The sequence below is a fragment of the Arachis stenosperma genome, chromosome 4, assembly GCF_014773155.1.
Source record: "Arachis stenosperma cultivar V10309 chromosome 4, arast.V10309.gnm1.PFL2, whole genome shotgun sequence".
Lineage (NCBI taxonomy): Eukaryota > Viridiplantae > Streptophyta > Magnoliopsida > Fabales > Fabaceae > Arachis > Arachis stenosperma.
Genome location: NC_080380.1, coordinates 87,579,756 through 87,585,855, shown reverse-complemented (window position 1 = coordinate 87,585,855; position 6,100 = coordinate 87,579,756). Strand labels below are relative to the sequence as shown.

Below are 6,100 nucleotides of genomic sequence, written 5' to 3'. Positions count from 1 at the left end.
CCTCTGGGAGGCTGGCCATTCGGCCATGCCTAGACCCTGTTCTTATGTATTTTCAACGGTGGAGTTTCTACACACCATAGATTAAGGGTGTGGAGCTCTGCTGTACCTCGAGTATTAATGCAATTACTATTGTTCTTCCATTCAATTCCGCTTGTTCTTTTACCAAGATATCACTTGTTCTTCAACATGATGATGGTGATGATTGACGCCCATCACCACTCTCACCTATGAACAAGGTGACTGACAACCATTCTTGTTCTACAAGCATTCGAGGCTTAGTGAATATCTCTTGGATTCTTCGGAGTCTTCGTGGTATAGGCAGGACCTGATGGCAGCATTCAAGAGAATCCGGAAGGTCTAACCTTGTCTGTGGTGTTCTGAGTAGGATTCAATGACTGAATGACTGTGACGTGCTTCAAACCCTGAGGGCGGGGGCGTTAGCGATAACGCAAAAGAATCACTGGATTCTATTCCGCGCCTGATTGAGAACCGACAGATGAATTCCGCTATGCCGTGACAGGACATATGCAATCGCTTTCACTGAGAGGATGGGAGGTAGCTGCTGACAACAGTGAGACCCTACACGAGCTTGCCATGGAAAGGAGTAAGAAAGGATTGGATGAAGGCTGTAGGAAAGCAGAGAGACGGAAGGGAAGGCATCTTCATACACTTGTCTGAAGCTCATACACCAATGATATACATAAGTATCACTATCTTTATCTTCTATGTTATTTTCGTTCATCACCATATATATCTGAGTTTGCCTGACTAAGATTTACAAGATGACCATAGCTTGCTTCAATACTAACAATCTCCGTGGGATCGACCCTTACTCACGTAAGGTTTTATTACTTGGACGACCCAGTGCACTTGCTGGTTAGTTGTGCGAAGTTGTGTAATGCCATGGTATTAAGCGCACCAAGTTTTGGAGCCATTACCAGGGATTATGAGAGTTGTGAAAAAGTATAGTTCACAATTTCGCCGACCAAGTTTTTGGCGCCGTTGCCGGGGATTGTTCATGTTTTGAGCAAGCTTTTGGTAACATCAGAGCCAAGATCCGGCAACAACATCAAATTTTTGGTGTTATTGCCCGGGATTGTTTAGGCTGGACAACTGACGGTTCATCTTGTTGCTTAGATTAGGTATTTTTTTTCGAAATTCTTGAAGGTGAATTCTAGAGTTTCATGATGATTTGTTGAAATCTGGCTGGCTGAGAAGCCATGTCTAATCTGATTGGACCGAGGTTTCAACTTATCACCACAAGAGCTTGTTGATTTCGTATCAATCTTGCTGTTGGAGCAGTGATTTGCTAAGGCTTGGCTGACCTTGGTCATGTCTAGTGTTTTGGACCGAAGCTTTCTTTGAAAGCTTGGCTGGCTGTGAAGCCATGTCTAATTCCTGGACCGGAGCCTTAGACTAGCATTGCACTGATTCCTGGAATTCTCATTAAGAATTTTGATACTTTTTTTTTCACTTAATTTTCGAAAAATACAAAAAAATTTGCAAAACCATAAAATCCCAAAAATATTTCTTGTTTGAGTCTAGAGTCTCATCTTAAGTTTAGTGTCAAATGCATGTTTTTGTTATATTTTTCGAATCCATGCATATATTTCTTTGTTTTGATCTTTGAATTCTATTGACTTGAAGTATTTTGTGTGTCTCATATGCATTTTCATGTTGTTAGTGTCAGTAGTACACAAACTGCTAAGTTTGGTGTCTTGCATGCATTGTTAATTGATTCCTTTTGCATTTTGATTATCAAAAATCCAAAAATATTTTTAATTTGTGTCCTTTCAAGTCAATGATACAAAGAATTGAAGATTCAAAACATGCTGCAGAGGAATTATACAGAAAAAGCTGAGCATTCAAAAATGCCCAGTGAAGAAGGCAGACTGGCGTTTAAACGCCAGCCAGGGTACCTGGTTGGGCGTTTAACGCCCAAAAAGGGTGCATTTTGGGCGTTAAACGCCAGAATGTATACCATTCTGGGCGTTTAACGCCAGGATGGTGCAGGGGGAAGATTTTGTTTTCAAAATCAAATTTTTTTTTTTTTTTTTTTTTTAGTTTTTCAAAATCAAATCTTTTTCAAATCAAATCTTTTCAATCAAATGTTTTCAAAATCAATTTCTTTCCTTTTTAAAAGATACTTACTAACAATTAATGATTTGATTGAACATCACAAGATTGTTACCTTTTCTGTTGAGAAAGGTTTGAATGTTTCAAATCATATCTTTTCTTGTTAAGCAAGTCATTCATTTTTAAAATCATATCTTTTCAAATAGTTTTCAAATCATATCTTCTCAATCACACTTTTTTTAAATCTTTTTAACCACATCTTTTTCAAAACAGTTTTCAATCAAATCTTTTTAATTTCTAATTTCAAAATCTTTTTCAAAAATCACTTGGTTTCTTTTCCACTTTTATTTTCGAAAATTAATTAATGTTTTTCAAAATAACTTCAAAATTTTTCACTTGATTTTCGAAAATAAACTTCCCTCCTTCCCACATCCTTCTATTTATGGAGTGCCACTCCTTCTCAATGCACAATTCGAACCTTATCTAACTAAAGTTCGAATTTATCTTCTCCTTCTTCTTTCTATTTCTCTTTTCCTCTGACACTTAAAGGAATCTCTATACTGTGACATAGAGGATTCCACATTTTCTTGTTCCCTTCTCTTTCATATGAGCAGGAGCAAGGACAAAGGCATTCTTGTTGAAGCTGATCCTGAACCTGAAAGGACTTTGAAGAGAAAGCTAAGAGAAGCCAAAGCACAACTCTCTTTAGAGGACCTGACCGAATTCTTCAAGGAAGAAAACATGGCAGCAGAAAACAACAACAATGCAAACAATGCAAGGAAGGTGCTGGGTGACTTTACTGCACCTACTCCTGATTTTTATGGGAGAAGCATCTCTATCCCTGCCATTGGAGCAAACAACTTTGAGCTTAAGCCTCAATTAGTTTCTCTAATGCAACAGAATTGCAAGTTCCATGGACTTCCAATGGAAGATCCTCATCAGTTTTTAGCTGAATTCTTGCAAATCTGTGACACAGTCAAGACTAATGGGGTTAACCCTGAAGTCTATAGACTGATGCTATTCCCTTTTGCTGTAAGAGACAGAGCTAGAATATGGTTGGACTCTCAACCTAAAGAAAGCCTGGACTCATGGGAAAAGCTAGTCAATGCCTTCTTGGCAAAATTCTTTCCACCACAAAGATGGAGTAAGCTTAGAGTGGAAGTCCAAACCTTTAGACAAAAGGATGGAGAATCCCTCTATGAAGCTTGGGAAAGATACAAACAATTAATCAGAAAATGTCCTTCTGACATGCTTTCTGAATGGAGCATCATAGGTATTTTCTATGATGGTCTCTCTGAACTATCTAAGATGTCCTTGGATAGCTCTGCAGGAGGATCTCTTCATCTGAAGAAGACGCCTACTGAAGCTCAAGAACTGATTGAAATGGTTGCAAATAACCAATTCATGTACACTTCTGAAAGAAATCCTGTGAACAATGGGACTAGTCAGAAGAAAGGAGTTCTTGAGATTGACACTCTGAATGCCATATTGGCTCAGAATAAGATATTGACTCAACAAGTCAATTTGATTTCTCAAAGTCTGTCTGGAATGCAAAATGCACCAAACAGTACTAAGGATGCTTCATCTAAGGAAGAAGCTTAGGATCCTGAGAACCCTTCCATGGAAGAGGTGAATTACCTAGGAGAACCCTATGGAAACACCTATAATTCTTCATGGAGAAATCACCCAAATCTCTCATGGAAGAATCAAGAGAGACCTCAACAAGGTTTCAATAACAATAATGGTGGAAGAAACAGGTTTAGCAATGGCAAGCCTTTTCCATCATCTTCTCAGCAACAGACAGAGAGCTCTAAGCAGAATAATTCTGACTTAGCAACCATGGTCTCTGATCTGATCAAAACCACTCAAAGTTTCATGACTGAAACTAGATCTTCCATTAGGAATTTGGAAGGACAAGTGGGTCAGCTGAGCAAGAAAATTACTGAACTTCCTCCAAGCACTCTCCCAAGTAACACAGAAGAAAATCCAAAAGGAGAGTGCAAAGCCATAGACATGGCCGAATTCTGGGAGGAAGGAGAGGCAGTGAACGCCACTGAGGAAGACCTCAATGGGCGTGCACTGGCCTCCAGTGAGTTCCCCAATGAGGAACCATGGGAATCTGAGGCTCAAAATGAGACCATAGAGATTCCATTGGACTTACTTCTGCCATTCATGAGCTCTGATGAGTATTCTTCCTCTGAAGAGGATGAGTATGTTACTGAAGAGCAAGTTGCTAAATACCTTGGAGCAATCATGAAACTAAATGACAAGTTATTTGGAAATGAGACTTGGGAGGATGAACCTCCCTTGCTCACCAAAGAACTGGATGACTTGTCTAGGCAGAAACTACCTCAAAAGAGGCAGGATCCTGGGAAGTTTTCTATACCTTGTACCATAGGCACCATGACCTTCAAGAAGGCCTTGTGTGACTTAGGGTCAAGTGTAAACCTCATGCCCCTCTCTGTAATGGAGAAATTAGGGATCCTTGAGGTGCAAGCTGCAAGAATCTCATTAGAGATGGCAGACAATTCAAGAAAACAAGCTCATGGACTTATAGAGAATGTTTTGGTGAAGATTGAAGACCATTACATTCCTACTGATTTCATAGTCCTAGAGACTGGGAAGTGCATGGATGAATCCATCATCCTTGGCAGACCATTCCTAGCCACAGCAAAGGCTGTGATTGATGTTGATAGAGGAGAGTTGATCATTCAAGTGAATGAAGAATCCATGGTGTTTAAGGCCCAAGGATATCCCTCTATCATCATGGAGAGGAAGCATGAAGAGCTTCTCTCAAAACAGAGCCAAACAGAGCCCCCACAGTCAAACTCTAAGTTTGGTGTTGGGAGGCCACAACCAAACTCTAAGTTTGGTGTTGAAACCCCACATTCAAACTCTAAGTTTGGTGTTGGGAGGTTTCAACACGGTTCTGAGTGTTTCTGAGGCTCCATGGGAGTCCTCTGTCAAGCTAATGACACTAAAGAAGCGCTTGTTGGGAGGCAACCCAATGTTTTATAATTAATTATTTTCTTTTGTTATTTTATCTTTTTTGTAGGTTGATGATCATAAGAAGTCACAAAAACAATGAAAAAAGCAAAAACAAAATGAAAAACAGGAAGAAAAACAGCACACCCTGGAGGAAGATGCTGCTGGCGTTCAAACGCCAGTCAGCCTAGCAGTTGGGCATTTAACGCCCAGTCTGGCACCTTTCTGGGCGTTTAACGCCAGAAAAGGGCACCAGACTGGCGTTAAACGCCAGTAAAGGGCAACAACCTGGCGTTAAACGCCAGGAATGGGCACCAGCCCGGCGTTTAACGCCAGAAATGGGTCAAAACGTGGATTTTGATGCCATTTGGTGCAAGGATGACTTTTCCTTGACACTACAGGATCTGTGGACCCCACAGGACCCTACCATCACTCTCTCTCTTCTTCCCCCATTCACCAATCACCTCAACACCTCTTCACCAAAAACCCCTCACCTATCAAATCCCATCTTTCTCTTCACCACTCACATCCATCCTTCATAAAACCCCACCAACCTCACCCTTCAAATTCAAACCACTTTCCCTCCCAAACCCACCCTCAAATGGCCGAACCTTTACCCCCCTCTCTCCTATAAATACCCTTCTTCAACCCTTCATTTTCACACAACCTAAAGACCACTTCTTCCCCCTTTGGCCGAACACACTACCCTCCCCCTCTTCCTCATTTCTTCTTCTTCTACTCCTTTCTTTCTTCTTTTGCTCGAGGACGAGCAAACATTTTAAGTTTGGTGTGGTAAAAGCGTTGCTTTTTCGTTTTTCCATAACCATTATGGCACCAAAGGCCGGAGAAACCTCTAAAAAGAGGAAAGGGAAAGCAAAAGCTTCCACCTCCGAGTCATGGGAGATGGATAGATTCCTCTCAAAGGTGCATCAAGACCACTTCTATGAAGTTGTGGCCTTGAAGAAGGTGATCCCCGAAGTCCCCTTTTTACTCAAAAAGGGTGAATATCCGGAGATCCGCCATGAGATCCAAAGAAGAG

The 6,100-nt window shown here is 40.9% G+C and overlaps 1 non-coding gene across 1 annotated transcript; it reads right to left on the bottom strand.

Moving 5' to 3' along the window:
* Positions 1 to 3,222: 3,222 nt before the first annotated feature.
* LOC130978618 (small nucleolar RNA R71) lies at positions 3,223 to 3,330 on the bottom strand. Its single transcript, XR_009086240.1, has one exon. It is a non-coding gene; the product is annotated as a small nucleolar RNA R71 (small nucleolar RNA).
* Between the last annotated feature and the right edge of the window lie 2,770 nt (positions 3,331 to 6,100).